The following is a 15,707-nucleotide window of genomic DNA, read 5'->3' as shown; positions in this document are numbered from 1 at the left end:
ACAGGACCTCAGAGGTGGGTGCTTGTATTCATGATGGGGATAGAAGCAGAGGCAGGGACTAAAATGACAAAGCAGAAATCCAAGATGACCTTTTGGAGTGCCATAAAGGTGGACCAGTGAGTAGGAACACTGCTGGCCTGGTGACGGCAGCCACCCACTCAAACTGCTGGGGAAGGTTGGGTGCTCGGGTGAGGGACATAATTTCTGCATTGGATTGGAAGGGATGAGAGGCCCATCCTCACCACCACCTTCACACCCCAGATCCTTGCCAGCATGTAGCAGTGTGGCATAGACAACTCCTCTTCCTTGCCTTAACAATCTAGTTTACTGCAGAAGTGTTAAATATTCATGCAGAGAAAGGCCTGGGAAGCTTCAGTATATGCTTCCCAGGGGTTTATCTGTGCCAGGGGCTTGAATTCAGGGGAAAATGAACTGCCGCCTCCTCCCGGGAGGTGATGCTGGAAGGAGCAGGACCAACTGTTAAGAGGACAGGGTGATACCTGAGTGTCCACCGAGCACTGGTTCCCTAAGGGAGGGACTAGGGAACAGATGACTGTGGGGACAGGGAGGGGCCAGGGCCCCCGGAAGAGGGGTTTTCTGAGACCACATTTCCATGGTGACCTAGAGGATCCAGGGAAATCAGCAGTAGGAGGCTGCTTCTGAGGGTATAAACCTGCCAACTGAACCAGATGAGGATTAAGTAATATATCAAATTTGGGGAGACTCCTCTTTGCTGGTGGCACCCCCCCGGGGAAGGGTCTTGGGCCAGACCTTTGGCAGGAACAATCCTATGGAATAGAATTCAGTTCAATTGCTTTTACAACATGCCAAGGGCAGAGCGAGTTGCTGGATATACACCCAAAAATGAAATGCAGCCCCTGTCCTCCCCAGTTAGGTTGAAAACACAGTCCTGGACACTTAAAATATAACTTAGCCCCGTGGTGAAAGACAACACACCACACCAAACTACATGTCCAGCAAGAGGGGACTGAAGTAATAACCCTTGGTGCATCTACATGGGGGAACACTAAGCAGCTGTTGAAAAGAATGAGGCCTTCCTTACTGATCTGCAAAGATGTACAAGACACATGAAGTGTAAAAAGCACTGGATGCAACAGTCTGGAGAGCAAGGTCCCATTACACGAAAACCAAAAAGACACCTATGTGACATGTGCATATGTGTGCACATACTTGCCTGTGCATATATTTCTTGGAAAAATAATGCAAGAAAATTAAAATGGCTCTCTCCCGGGTGGCACTGGACCAGTGAGGGAAGAGAACTATAAACTTCCTACTTGTACCCTTTTTCATTTCTTGAATGTTTCAATTGTAAACATATTTGGGCTGCTGTAATAGAATTCCATAAGCTGGGTAGCTTATACACAATAGAAATGTATTTCTCACTGTTCTAGAGGTTGGGAAGTCCAAGGTCAAGACAGATTTGGTGTGAGTCTGCTTCCTTGTTTATAGATGACTGTCCTCTTGCTGTGACCTCACATGGCAAAAGGGACAAGAGAGCTCTCTGGGGTCTCTTTTGTAAGGCATGAATTCCATTCATGTGGCCTCCACCCTTTGGCTTAACCATCTCTCAAAGGCCTCACCACTTAATACCATCACCTTGGGGGCTAGGATTTCAACATATGAATTTGTGGGGGAGGGGACACAAACATTTAATCTATGTCACATATATTGATTTTAAAATAGTTTAAAAGATTAAAACAACATAAATACAACCACAAATAGGTACACAAAGCACATTTTGGGGGTATAGAAGGAGGAGGTCTGGGAAGTCGGAGGCCATAGAAGGATGTAACTATGAAATTGAAGGGGTTGGGTAAGTAAGAGCTTAAGTCGAGAAAATTTTGTCTTTTATTTTTCTCTATGACATCAAAGAAGTTGGGCAGGCAGTGACATTTGGAGAAGTCAGGAAGGGGATGGAACAGGTAACTAACTTCATCAGGTGAAAGGTTGTTGAAGGCCCCAAAGACATAACTGACCCAGAGTTGTAGATATTTGTAGGAGCATCAGGGTGCTGGTTACAGTCAGGACAAGGAAGGCTAGGGCTTTCTCTTTTAATCCTTACAACAACCCTTAGAGATAGGTAGTATCACCTTTGTTTACAGATGAGGAAACTGAGGCACAGATAAGTGACTTGTTCGTAGGTAAAAAAAATTGGAACCCAGCTCAAATCTGACTGACTACAAAGCCTATGCTTTTGCCAGAAAACTCTGAGGAGGTGCACTGCAACCTCTCCTCTACCCAAAGGGATACACAAATCCTCAGTAAACAGTGACCCAGCCTCTACTTCACCACCAGCACCAAATCTTCAGGCAAAAGTTCTGATGCACAGAAAATTCTTCCTAGTATCTATGCTGATACTTAACGCTGCTTTCCTTCCCTTTCGTTGACCTTAGTTCTATCCTCTGCGACAGCCGCCCTCCAATATGAAAAGATAGCCATTGCAACCCACCTGCATCTTCTTTAGAACAAACATCTCTACTTCTCCCAATGCTTTGATATGACATGAATTCCAAGTGCTTCATCATCCTGGTCTCCCATATATGCCGTTCAGCATACAACAAAAATTACTACATGTTCAAAGAAGGAAATGTGAACCATAATTCAGAGGCAAATCAGTCCAAAGAAATAGACCTCCAGGTGACAGAGATGATTAAATTAGCAGATGTACCAGTCAAGGGTCTGATCAGGAGACAGAAACCAATAATTACAACAGAGAATGTTTAATGTAAAGAATTATTAACTTAAATAGTAGAGAAACTATACAGGTAAAGGGGAGGTACTCTAAGGAACAACCTAGTTCTGAGGAAAAAGGACTAAGGAAGAAACAACTTAAGACGGAGATCCCTTCCCAAGAGCAAAATTCAGATCTAATTTCAATCCATCGAAGGATGGAGAAGTTCTCTGGACTGCCCAGGTCAGATCTGGTCTACAGTGGATAGGAAAGTAGAAAATACTTGCCTCTAGGGCTCAGGTGGGCCAGAGCTTGTGGGTAGGAGTGCAGAGGGAATCCAGGCATTGAGAATCAACTTAGCATCAGGGCAGTGTGAAACCTGGATTGTATGATGTCCATGTCAGGAGGGCCATGGGAAGCAACCACGTGGGATACAGGTAGGCCAAGGCTAGTAGATAGGTACACAGAGGAAGTCAGGATGTAGGGAACCCACTTGCTGACAGGGAAGCCTAAGGCTTGGTATTCATGTTGTTGACATCAGGAGTACTATAGTGACATAGCTGGTGGACAGGAGCCAGGCCTGCAAGTTTGTTGAGGGACTATGTGCTTTGGACATGAAGCTGGCAGTCATGCAGCAATAACAAATAAACAAACACAGAAGCAGTGGAACTGGGAGAAGCTCCTTCCTACTAAGTCCCTCCAGCTTCCTCTACTGACAAAAATGAACATTGTAGTTATTGCAAAAGAGAAATACTTAAAGGGTCTTGTTGATTATCATAGCACAGCTCATGAAAGTTTGATTTAGCACTAAGAGGCAATAAATTAGTAATTAGCATAGCAGCCAATGACTTTAAAAATTTTTTTAACGTTTATTCATTTTTGAGAGAGAGAGACAGAGCATGAGCGGGGGAGGGAGGGGCAGAGAGAGAGGGAGACACAGAATCTGACACAAGCTCCAGGCTCTGAGCTGTCAGCACAGAGCCCAATGCTGGCTTGAACCCAAGAGCTCTAAGATCATGACCTGAGCCAAAGTCAGATGTTTAACTGATTGAGCCACCCATGTGCCCCGCAGCCAATGACTTTAAAACAGCTTTTATGAATATGTTCAAGGATGTAAATAAATAGACAAATATAATGAATAAACAAATGGAGAATTTTAGCAGAGAAATGGAAACTATTTTTTTTTAAATTTTAAGTAATCTCTACATTCAATGTGGAACTTGAACTTACAACCCTGAGATCAAGAGTCGTATTCTCTACTGACTGAGCCAGCCATGAGCCCCTGAAATGAAAACTATTTTTAAAAAGCCAAATAGAGGGGCACCTGGGTGGCTCAGTTGGTTAAGCATCTGACTCTTGGTTTCAGCTCAGGTCATCATCTCAAGGCTTTGGAGCCTGAGCCCAACATCAGGCTCTGTGCTGGCAGTGCAAAGCCTGCTTGGGATTCTCTCTCTCACATCTCTCTCTGCCCCTCCCCCACTTGTGCTGTCTCTCTCGCTCTCTCTCTCTCAAACTAAGTAAATAAACTTAAAAAAATAGAATTCAACTTCAAAATGGGAAGCAGATAATTGATTTTTTTTTTTTTTTTTTTTTTTTTTTTTAAATTTTTTTTTTCAACGTTTATTTATTTTGGGGACAGAGAGAGACAGAGCATGAACGGGGGAGGGGCAGAGAGAGAGGGAGACACAGAATCGGAAACAGGCTCCAGGCTCTGAGCCATCAGCCCAGAGCCCGACGCGGGGCTCGAACTCACGGAGCGCGAGATCGTGACCTGGCTGAAGTCGGACGCTTAACCGACTGCGCCACCCAGGCGCCCCAATTGATTTTTAAACATATGGGGGAAAGTAACTTATCATCAGACATAAAAATTAATTTTAGACAGTTTATGAGCCTATAGGGAAAAGCTTAAAATTCAAAGTGTCTAGAGGAAAGAATACAAGAAAATTTTAATACTCTTGGGCTACACAAAAATTTCTTAGCAAGGACTCAGCAGTAACCATAAAGATTGATAAATTGGATCTCATCACAATTAAAACTTCTGTTCATCAAAAGATATCATTAAGAAGTTGAAAAAACAAGCCATGGACCAGGTTATGTCTATATCCTACTGTGTATTTGTAACTCATATTCTGATGAGAGACTTGTATCCAGATTATATAAAGAATTCATAATCAATTTAAAGAAACACAGTAAAATGGGGTGCCTGGGTGGCTCAGTTGGTTAAGTGTCCAATTCTGGCTCTCAGATCAGGTCTTGATTTCAGTGTCATGTTCAAGCCCCACATTGGGCTCTGCACTGGGTGTGGAGCCTAGGCCTACTTAAAAAAAGAAAAAAGAAACACAATGAGAAATAATGAAAAGACTTGAACAGGCACTTCACAAGGAAAGATATACAGGTGGCCAATAAGCACGTGAAAAGATATATAGAACTTAGTCATCAGAGAAAGACAAGCTAAAACCACAATGACATATACCATTTCACAGCCAATAGAATAACTAAAACTTAGAAGACTGACAATAACAAGTGTTAGCAAAGATGTGGAGCAACTGTAATTTTTCATAACTGTTCATGGGAATGTAAAATGATATAGATGTGGAAAACAGTTTGGCAGTTTCTTATAACCTTAAATATACTCCTACTCTGTGATCCAGAAATCCACTCCTAGGAATTTCTTGAAGATAAATGAAACTATTTACCCATAAAAAGATTTGTGGCCAGGGGCGCCTGGGTGGGGCAGTCGGTTAAGCATCCGACTTCAGCCAGGTCACGATCTCGCGGTCCGTGAGTTCGAGCCCCGCGTCGGGCTCTGGGCTGATGGCTCAGAGCCTGGAGCCTGTTTCCAATTCTGTGTCTCCCTCTCTCTCTGCCCCTCGCCCGTTCATGCTGTCTCTCTCTGTCCCAAAAATAAATAAACGTTGAAAAAAAAAATTAAAAAAAAAAAAAAAGATTTGTGGCCAAATGTTCACAGCTACCATGCTCCTATGAGCCAAAACCTGGAAATAACCCAGCTGTCCTTTAACAGATCAATGTATAAACAGATTATGGTATATCCATATAATAGAATACTACTCAACATTAAAAAGGAACAAAATGCACCTGAGACTAATGTGACATTGTGTGTACTTCAATTTTAAAAAATAGTTTTTTAAAAAAAGGAACAAAATGGGGGCACCTGGGCGGCTCACTTGGTTAAGCACCCAACTTCATTCAGGTCATGATATCACAGTTCATGAGTTTGAGCCCCGCATCAGGCTCTCTGCTGTCAGTGCAGAGCCCACTTGGGATCCTCAACTCTCTCTCTTTGCCCCTCCCCCACTTGTATATGCGCACACTCGTGCACTCTCTCCCTCTCTCTCTCCCTCTCTCTCTCTGTCTCTCTGTGTGTCTCAAAAATAAACATTTAAGGGGTGCCTGTGTGGCTCAGTCAGTTAAGCATCCAAGTCCTTTTTTGTTGTTAAGTTTTTTTAATGTTTATTTATTATTGAGAGACAGAGACACAGTGCAAGTGTGGGAGGGGCAAAGTTGGGGTTCTCTGTCTCCCTCTCTCTCTGACCCTCCTCTGCTCTCTCTCTCTCAAAAATAAATAAAAAAGAGGAAAATATTTAAAAAATAAAATAAAATAAAAAAGGAACAAAATGTTAATACATGAAATAGCATGGTTACAATCTCATAAACAGTATGTTGAGTGAAAGAAGCTAGGGACAATAGAGCATATTATATGAAAGTATTAAATGTGCCTGTCATTCATGAATTATACCTGAATAAATCTGATTTCATCAAGATATATTGAGCACCTACTAGGTGCAAGGTTTGTAAACTGTGAAGAAAGAATAAGCCAAGAGGAAATATTTGAAGATATACAGGAAAGGGAACCCTGGGAAAATGAGAAGGAGGAAGACCCTGAGCCCAGGTGGAGGAGTAAACATGGCCTGCGCAGCAGACACAGAGACACGAGAAGGAGGGCAATGAAGAAGGAGCTGAGAGAAACAGGGGGAAGGGTTGTCAGGCCATGCCTTGGACTCAGGTGGGCCTGACGACCTCAGATCTGTGGTCTCCTCAAGCCTGAGGTTTTTCCGGCATTGCTCTATAACCTGGAAGAAGGGACAGGGAGAGGGTACAAAGTCTGGGTTGTTTAGAACAGGTACCAGGGAAGGAAAAAATTATTAGAGTTGAAGGCATTGACAGGTAGTTGAAATAGCGGTTGACAGTAGGGGCTTATTGGGAGGGGAGGGAAGTGAAACCAGACGAGGAGAAGATGGAGGAAATGAGAGGCCCAGAGTGCCTGGCTGGCTTAGTTGGAGGAACATGCAACTCCTGACCTCAGAGTCATGAGTTCAAGCCCCACGTTGGGTGCAGAGATTACTTAAATAAATAAATATTTTTAAAAATATATTTTAAAAATATTTTTTAAAATATTAAAAAAATAAATAAATATTTTAAAAACTGGGAGCCACCTGGGTGGCTCCATTGGTTAAGTGTCCAACTTCAGCTCAGGTCATGATCTTGTGGTCCGTGAGTTCCAGCCCCACATCAGGCTCTGTGCTGACAGCTCAGAGCCTGGAGCCTGCTTCAGATTCTGCGTCTCTCTCTCTGCCCTCCCCGGCTCATGCTCTGTCTCTCTCACTCTCAAAAATAAATTAACATTTAAAAATTAATTAATTAATTAATTTTAAAAAATGAAAGGCTGGAGGCACAGGTGGAACAAGTGAGAGCTTTGGGGGCTGGAGCTTGTGGTCAGGCTGGATCTGGGGCTGAAGGTTACTAATCCACTCCTCTTTTCCTTACAGACAGAGCACTTAAGATTCTTCTGGCACTGTTCCTTTCAATGATTCCACAGTTTTTCTGAAAGCCTATTGTGTGGTAATCCAAACTGTCTTGTAAAGGGAAGTTTGTGTAGGTTGCTTTCACCTAGCAGAAGATAAATTCTCATGAGGCTGTATTCAAACAGCGTTCTCATCTGCCCACCTCAGCAGCATACTTGACACTCCATTTTTCAACAGAAAAAGTTCTCATGGCCTTTCGCCAGCAATTTCACTTCTTCGAATCCATTCTTATTGGTGTGTTTTATACATGTGTGCAACAACCTCTGTGCCAGGCTAGTCATTTTAATGCCATTTGCAGCCATAAGAGGAACAACATCAGCAGGAGGCTGGGTAAATAAATAATGGCGCTTCTGTGCAATGAAATACCCTTGTATCCATAACAAGAACAAGAAAAAATTTTAAGTACTGATATGAACTGGTTTCAAATGTGTATTGTTTGAAATGAAAATGGAAATAAGGTGCAGAACAATGTGTGTGGTGTTTCATCATTTGTGTAAAAATAAAAACGCATATGCACTTAGAAACTAGAAACTAGTCTCTCCTGGGACAGGGATGCGGCATAGAGACAGGAGGGAGGCTTATTTTGCCCAGATACCCTTGTATACACTTTTTATCTTTATCATTTTGTGTCCTTTTAGCCTTAGCATTTTGAGAGTGAGAACACTCACCTGTTACTGCCTAGAGGACAGAGGAAACGTCAGCCTAAGGAATGAAGCCCTAATGGTGTAATTTTAGGACTTGACCCTCCCAGGACTCCTCAGAGGTCACCGCACTGCCAATCTCTCAAGTACGTCTTGGAGCTCATGGGAGACCTGTTCCAGTTCTAAACAACTGGACACAAAGGATTGGCCTCTGGAAATGGTCTCTGTACAGACACCTCCCCTATCTATTACTCAGCTACTTGGCAACCAGGGCACAGCTAAGCATCAAAACTTTTTTTATAAGATATTTTCTCTCTTTTATTTATTTATTTATTTATTTATTTATTTATTTATTTATTTAGAGAGACTGCAAACAAGGGAGGGGGCAGAGAGAGAGAGAGAGGGAGAGAGAGAGAATGCCAAGCAGGCTCTGTGCTGCCAGTGTAGAGCCTGATGTGGGGCTTGAACTCACGAATCATGATACCATGACCTGAGCTAAAATCAAGAATTGGATGCCTAACAGACTGAGCCATGCAGGCACCCCAAAAGTTTTCTTAATGACTCTGAAGTGTCACCAAAATGTCACTGAAGCTCATGCATTTCTTTCATCCTCACTCACAGCTCATTTTCCCTTTGTGGGGACTCACTTGGCTCCACAGAGTTGGGGTGGAGATTATTTTAAACTGAAGACATTTGAGATGCAGCCAATGCAGAAAGAAGCCTTTTTTGAGCTTCCCTTATCTGACCTAAAGACAGAACCTTTGGAGAGTGAAGTTGCCATAAAACTCCTCCCCCCAGGAAGACCAGTCACTCTTACTGGATGAGAAATTGCATAAAGAAACACTATTGCAAACTGTCCTACCTTCCATTTGTTTCCCTAAAAGTCCATTTGTCTTCCCTAAAAAAGGCCCGTTTGTTCATTCCATAGACGCCCTTTCCCCTGTTAAGTTGGTATATAAACCCCTGTTTCCGGCTGTTCAGGGAGCCTGCTCATCTGAATGCTCCCACATGCATGTGAATAGTTTTCTTCTCTCCTGTTAATCCTGTTAATCTCCTGTTGTCAGTTAACCTGCAGGCCCCTGACTACTGGACCTAAGTTGGCATAGGAAAAGTTCACTCCCTTGCCAGGTTTTAACCAAGTTTGGTTAACAGGTTTCCAAACCCAAAGGAGGAAAGAGATAGCAAATTACAAGGGGAGAGGAATGTTACTTCAGACAGGAGCCTTCCTTCGGCTTACAGAGTGACAGATGACAACCTAACTGTTGAGGGAGAGACAAAAACATCTATTTAAGAAAAAACAAAACAATAACCACCTCCAAGAAGTCCAGGTCGTTAGCCGTTCCCCACATCTGTTCGGGTGTCACAAGGGCATCTGGAGTTGCCAGAAAGCCCAGCCACTGGGGTCTGTAGCCAAGGCCCTTGTTTTAGTACAAAGGGCTAACTTCTCCTCAGGCTTGGGGTTCTCTGATGGAGAAGATGGACACCAGACACTGCACTGCAGGAAGATATAAACCCTGTAAGCTCTCTGAGGCTTAGAGGGATCCACTCCATTGCCTAGACATCTTGGCTTCTATGAATGACTCATTGCTTCCAGGTTTCACTTTAGATAAAAGGATGGGGCAGGATGAAGGGATGTATGTTCAATGTTTAGACAATTATAAGATCACAGAATTCAACCAAATAGGACAAAGGAAGATCAGCTTGCCCCTGTGGGGCTCTTGAATGAGCCCAGTAGGGGAGTGGTCTGTCCTGCCCCAGCAGCACAGTGACTCAAAGATAGGGTCCAAATTCTTGCTCTGCAAAAACCTCTAGATAAACAGTCACCTAACTCTCTGTGCCTCTGTTTTATCTTCTGTACAATGGGAATAACAACTGTTAAACTCCCAGCATTACCAAATCATTGTGTTGATTTAAATCAACTCATTTTTTTAAAATATTTTTATTTATTTTTGAGACAGTGAGAGACAGAGCATGAGCAGGGGAGGGGCAGAGAGAGAGGGAGACACAGAATCCGAAGCAGGCTCCAGGCCCTGAGATGCCAGCACAGAGCCCGACACGGGGTTTGAACTAACAGACCGCAAGATCATGACCTGAGCCAAAGTTGGACGCTCAACCAACTGAGCCACCCAGTCACCCCTTAAATCAACTCATTTTAACAAACATCTGTTGAGAATCTGTATGCCCAGTATGGTGCAAGGTACACCCTGCAGAGAACAGAAAAAAGAATAAAACACAGTCTTTAACATCACAGAGCTCATAATCTGGCAGGACCAAATTAACTAATAGATGGTGTGAAATAATAGAAAACATATATTAGTCTCTGCCCCCGGTTCCTGACACAGAGCTCCTGAAACCCTTATAATTTCCTGGGTGGCAGGAGTGAATTTTGTTTTAATGAGGTGATGCAAGGTGGGCTCCTGAATGGAAACACCAAGCCATGGTTAGAAACTTGGAATTTCTAGCCTCAACCCCAACTGCCATTCTCTTGAGAAGAGGAGGGGCTGAAAATGGAGTTGATGATGATTATGCCTATGTAATGAAGTTTCCATAAAAATCTCAATAGTTTGGGGTTTGGAGAGCTTCTGGGTTGGTGAACCTGGGGGGATTTGGGGAGAGTGGCCCATTGAGATAGCAGGGAAGCCCCACTCCCTTTTCTTCTTTTCCATCTGGCTGTTCTTGAGTTTTTCTTTTCATAATAAACTGGTAATGTAGTGAGTGAAGTGTTTCTCTAAGTTCTGTGTACCTCACTAGGAAATTAATCAAGGCTGGATGCTGAGCAGGGAGTTTGGGGAACCTCTGGTATATCAGAAGTGCAGGTAACAACCTGGGTTTGTGACTGGTGTCTCAAGTCCAAGGAGGGCTCATCAGAATCTCCAACCTACAGCCAGTGGATCAGAAGCAGAGGTGACAACCTGAACTTGCAACTGGCATCTGAAGTGTAGGCAGTGCAGTGTGGGGTGGTCTTGTGGGACCAAATCCTCAGCCTGTGGAATCTGAAGCTGTCTCTGGATAAACAGTGTCAGAATTGAGATGAATTGTAGGATACCCAGCTGGCCTCCTGAGAATTGCTTGTTGTGGGTCCCAGAGCACATTTGATTTTATTATTTTTTTAAATTTTAATATTTATTTGTTTTTTTTTTAATTTTTTTTTCAACGTTTATTTATTTTTGGGACAGAGAGAGACAGAGCATGAACGGGCGAGGGGCAGAGAGAGAGGGAGACACAGAATCGGAAACAGGCTCCAGGCTCTGAGCCATCAGCCCAGAGCCCGACGCGGGGCTCGAACTCACGGACCGCGAGATCGCGACCTGGCTGAAGTCGGACGCTTAACCGACTGCGCCACCCAGGCGCCCCAATATTTATTTGTTTTTGAGAGAAAAAGAGAGAGAGAGATCGTGCACACAAGTGGGGGAGGGGCAGAGAGCGAGGGAGACAAAGAATCTGAAGCAGGCTCCAGGCTCTGAGCTGTCAGCACAGAGCCTGATGCGGGGCTCCAACTCACAAACTGCAAGATCATGACCTGAGCGGAAGTGGAAGCTCAACAGACTGAGCCACCCAGGCGCTCCTCAGAGCACATTTTAGATAGGATAGTGCTGGGGTGCCTGGATGGCTCTGTGGGTTGAGCTTCTGACTTTGGCCCAGGTCATGATCTCACAGCCCTGCGTTGGGCTCTTTGCTAACAGCTCAGAGCCTGGAGCTTGCTTCAGATTCTGTGTCTCCCTCTCTCTCTCTGCCCCTCCCCCATTCAGGCTCTGTCTCTCTCTGTCTCAAAAATAAATAAACATTAAAAAAAAAACTTTTTAGATAGGATAGTGCTTTAGGGGCGCCTGACTGGCTCAGTCAGTAGAGCATGCAACTCTTGATCTCAGGGTTGTGAGTTCAAGCCTCACATTGGGCTTGGACTCTACTTAAAATAATTAATTAAATGGGAAAGTGCTTTAGAAAAGAAAAGTGTCAGTACTTTTTCTGGAAGCCTAGAGGTTGTAGTAACACTTTTTAAAAATGTTTATTTATTTATTTTGATTGAGAGAGAAAGGGAGAGTGAGGGAGGGGCAGAGAGAGAGGGAGAGAGAGAATCCCCAGCAGGTTCTGTGCTGTCAGTGCAGATCCGGACACAGGGCTCAATCCCACGACCTCAAGATCATGACCTGAGCTGAAATCAGGAGTTGAATGCTTAACGGACTGAGCCACTGAGGTGCCCTGCTTATAGTGACCTTCTTACCAAAGGAGCAGCATATGTTAAAACCAGATTCAGCAAACTAAGGCCTATGGACTGAATCCAACTCAGAAGTTGTTCTTGTAAATAAAGGTTTTGTGAAACACAGCCACACCTATTCATACTATCTGTGGCTGCTTTTGCACACTAACAGCAGAACTGAGTAGTTGGTACAAGGACTGTATAGCCCAGAAAACCGAAAATACTTTCTAGCCAGCCCTTTACAGTGCGGAAATGAACCAGGCAGCCAGCAGACATCACTTGTGGCTGGCAGCACAAAGGCAGGCAGGGCAGTGAGAAGGTTTATGGTGGAAAAGGGAAGGCTTCAATGTACTCAGATTGGGGCCATTGGCACAGGAGGCTGAAGATGAGCTACTAGAAGCAGGACAACCAACGAAGCTAGTTAGGGGCCCGTATTAGGCTTCTCCTGGTGAGTCTTAAGTCAGAAGCAGGGAAGCTGTTAGTTATTAATCAAATCCTGCCTGTTCTGGGGCAGTAGTTACCAGGGTTATTATTTGGCTTCCTTTTCTGGTTGCTAGAGGTGGTCCTCTGACCTCTAGAGAGCAAGCTGGCTTCCTGGGCTGGTTACTGCAGATCATGGGTTGGTTTCCTGGGCTGGATGCTCAGATTATGGATCAGAGTCCTATGTTTATATGTGACCTGGCCATTGTCCATTTGTATGTTCAGTCTCTCAACAGAGGAAGTTTGCTATTCCAGGATTTAAGGTTAAGTGTTTAAGTGAGTGCATTCTGGATTCTTGGGTACGTTACTCAAGGCCTCTCTGTCTTAGTTCCTCATCTATACATTGGGATCATGACAATTCATACCTCAGGGTTTTAGAAAGATTAAGTTCATATAAATAATGAACCCAGCAGAGTGCCTGAGACATAGTGAGTCTCAGGGAAGGTTATTCACTGTATTATGACTGTCCCATGAAACTCAGAGCTCCTTCAAGGCAAGGTCTGTGGTATTGGTCCCAATCATCTCAGCTTCGATAAGAGGGTTGGGCACGTCACATAGCATTTGCTCAATAAATACTTGATGAGTGAAGAAACAAGTCATGGGAAAACAGGGATAGACAGAATCTTGACAGCATATCTCAGAAAGAGGATAATCTCTTTAATTACTTAAAGAAAAAAAAAATCCCAGGCTTGGGGTCCCCATTCCCACCCTATGTCTAGACGATAGTCCTTTCTTGAAGCTAAAGGAAGCCTGCTCCCCACCCTCTCTACCCGAGGAGGCCCCATGAGCGGGCAGTCTCTGATTCTCAATGATACATTGACTTTACTGCATTATTCAGGTGTTATTTTAATTACCAAAGGCTTTAAACTGCCTCTCTGTCTTTTTGGGAGTCTTCCCACTGCTGTAATTGGTGCTGTGGAAATTGGTGTCAATATTTACAATCTGACTCAGTAGTTTTCGAAGCTGCCATCATCCTTCTAGTTAAGAAGAAACAACAGCCAGGCAAGATGTCTCTTCAACCTGCATCTTTGACCTTGACAGAGCCTGCCTTGCAGGGAAGAGGAAACTGGGAATCCAGCAGCTGCTGCAGGATCCTCCCCCAACCTCCAGTCCCTCTGCCTGGGGGCAGTGCCCTGTCCAAGGCCTACCACCCAAGAATCCATCTTTCGTGTAAACCTTCCCAAGAAGGAGATGCAGTTCTACCCTTTAAAACCAAGAGACCAGTGGTCCTGCCAATTCTATTTTCTAAAAGCCCCCAGAATCAGTGCCCTCCTCACCAGCCCATTTGCATTTGCCATGTTTCAGATCCTCATAACTTCTCCCTCAAGCTACAGCTATGCCCTTCTAACCCCAGTCTTCCTCTGCTCCACCCCAGCCCCTGGTCCAGTGGCATGACCCAAGTCGCTTTTCAGTTTGCAACCCTCCAAAGACTTCCCATCGCCTACAGGTTAAAGTCCAAACCCTTAAGGTGGCATCCATGACCCTTCACTGAGCTGTAGTGGCCGGCTTTGTCTTTTCCACTCCTGCCTGACATCACTGCCTAGAGCCACTGTGCTGTCTGGTGTGGGAGCCACACGCTGCATGCAGCTCTTTAAATTTTAATTAAACTGAAATAAAATTAAAAATTTAGCTTCCCAGTTGCACTATCCACATTTCAAGTGCTTAATAGCTAGAGCTTACATAATGGATAGCACAGAGATAGAACATTTCCATCAACACAGAGAGTTTTGCTGGACACTCCTCTAGGAAAACCCAGAGATTTGTGTTTCTCTGCATACATCATGCTGCTCCACCCTGCCAGGTCTCTGCTCATGCCTCTGCTCAAAAGACCCTTCCTCTGCCCTTTCCACCTGGGTGATGCTTAAACACTCAACTTGACAGTCATCTCCAAGACACCCTAGTGAAGCCCCAGGCTGGGGTAAGTGCTGGGCTTCTGGGTTTTAATAGCTTCTCATATTAGTTAACCTTATCTGACCCCTACCATATGCTGACCTATCTGTCTCCTACCTGAAACTGAGTTCCTCCAGGGCAAGAACCGTGTCTTCGTGGGCCCTGTGTCCCCAGTGTCTGGCGTCTGTTACTGTTGGCTGAACTCATTTGAACAGAACTCTCAAAAGTGCATGACCACAGGGCAGTATTTGTGTGTCAGTGAAGACTCTCAGGTAGAGAGAAAGTAGTCAAGAGGAAAGAGGATTTAATGGTTCGGTAACTGGGAAATCAGGGGTGGTTCTTGCTTCCTGCATGACTGGATCCAAGGGCTCAGAGCATGTTATCAGGGCCTTGGCCTCATCTCTCTGCTCTGTTGATTCCCGTCTGCAGGCAAAGGGACCACGAGTAGTCTTGGTTCCAAACATCTCCAATTTTGCAACCTCCATGAAGAGAGAAATTCTCTCTGCCAACATCTATCTAGCAGTCTCCAGTAAGATGCTGTTTGGCCTTGCCTGGGTCATGTGCCCTTCCTGAATGAATCACGGTGGACTGCAGAAAGTAGTAGAAGGCTATATCACTGTGGCTCATGCATCTGTTCCTGGGGTAAGAGTGGGATTGATAAATATCATCATGATTGGCAGTTCCTCAGGCCACTTGGAAAAAGGTGTCACCCAAAGGAACCAGAAGAATGGGTTGGAAAAATGCTGGGAGAGAGGAGGATCAGCTGGCCTGGCTGCCTGCTCTGTGAGCCGGACTCAATCTTGTATTCTGTTGCTCTTAGAACTTTCCCCATGTGGACCAGAGCCTTGGGGGAGTCCAACCACCCTCAGGTTTCAAGCTACCAGTTGGCAGGGTGCCTGGGTGTCTCAGTTGATTAAGTTTCAGACTCTTGATTTCGACTCAGGTCATGATCTCATGGTTTGTGAGTTGGAGACCTGCATCAG

At 44.5% G+C, this 15,707-nt stretch overlaps 1 long non-coding RNA gene across 1 annotated transcript in view; it reads left to right on the top strand.

Annotated features, from left to right (window-relative positions):
- The window catches only part of LOC147582533 (uncharacterized), a 109,539-nt gene extending 94,616 nt beyond the window's left edge, over nucleotides 1-14,923 (top strand). Inside the window, exon 5 of the long non-coding RNA XR_015249229.1 lies at nucleotides 14,636-14,923. This is a non-coding gene — a long non-coding RNA (uncharacterized LOC147582533). The remainder of the gene's footprint in view (nucleotides 1-14,635) is intronic.
- The last annotated feature ends 784 nt before the right edge of the window (nucleotides 14,924-15,707 follow it).

Source organism: Puma concolor, chromosome A3, assembly GCF_028749965.1.
Source record: "Puma concolor isolate L17-30 chromosome A3, mPumCon1.1.hap2, whole genome shotgun sequence".
NCBI classification, from domain to species: Eukaryota; Metazoa; Chordata; class Mammalia; order Carnivora; family Felidae; genus Puma; species Puma concolor.
This window is presented reverse-complemented; position numbering and strand designations above follow the sequence as displayed.